This window comes from Trypanosoma theileri (assembly GCF_002087225.1).
Source record: "Trypanosoma theileri isolate Edinburgh chromosome Unknown TM35_Tth_25_V1, whole genome shotgun sequence".
In the NCBI taxonomy this organism is placed as follows: Eukaryota; Euglenozoa; class Kinetoplastea; order Trypanosomatida; family Trypanosomatidae; genus Trypanosoma; species Trypanosoma theileri.
In genome coordinates, this window is record NW_021639867.1 from 189012 (window position 1) to 189587 (window position 576).

The window sequence follows — 576 nt, forward strand, 5'->3', positions numbered from 1 at the left end:
CGAAGCAGGCGGCCTCTACAATAGTTGCGCCTCTGCTATTTTGGTGTTCTACTAGTTGTTATTCTTCTTTTGGTCGTTCGTAGCCTCTGTGTCGTTGTGCTGCTCCGCCTTGGTGGGGTTAGGTGGTGTCCCGGGCCGTCTCGGACTTCTCCGTGTGGCGGGGTTGGACCCCCACCCTTGTTTTTTTTTTTTCGGGGTGCCAGGCGCGCCATCTGGTTTTTGCCGTTGTGATTTGTGTTTTCTACATGTACTGGTGTTGGTTGCGCTTTTGTTTGCGGCGCCGCGCGTTGCGCTCTGGCTGTGGGCCTCTGCCTCCCATTGGTTGGGTTGGGGTGGCCGCCTCGGGCTGGGTTTTAGGCCAAGATGCCTTTGGTAATGAGGGCTGCCTTCGTATGGTGTCAAGGTGGAGTAGATGAATTTATTCAAAGAAACCTAACCCGCTAAATGTTTGAAGGGGGTGGTCTCCTTAAAAACCAAATTCTTTTTATTTTTCTTTTTAATACATGCATTTTTTTTTCTTTTTTTTTGGCGTCATTTTCCTTTGGTCGCGTCACCATTTTTCTTTCGCCTACGTTT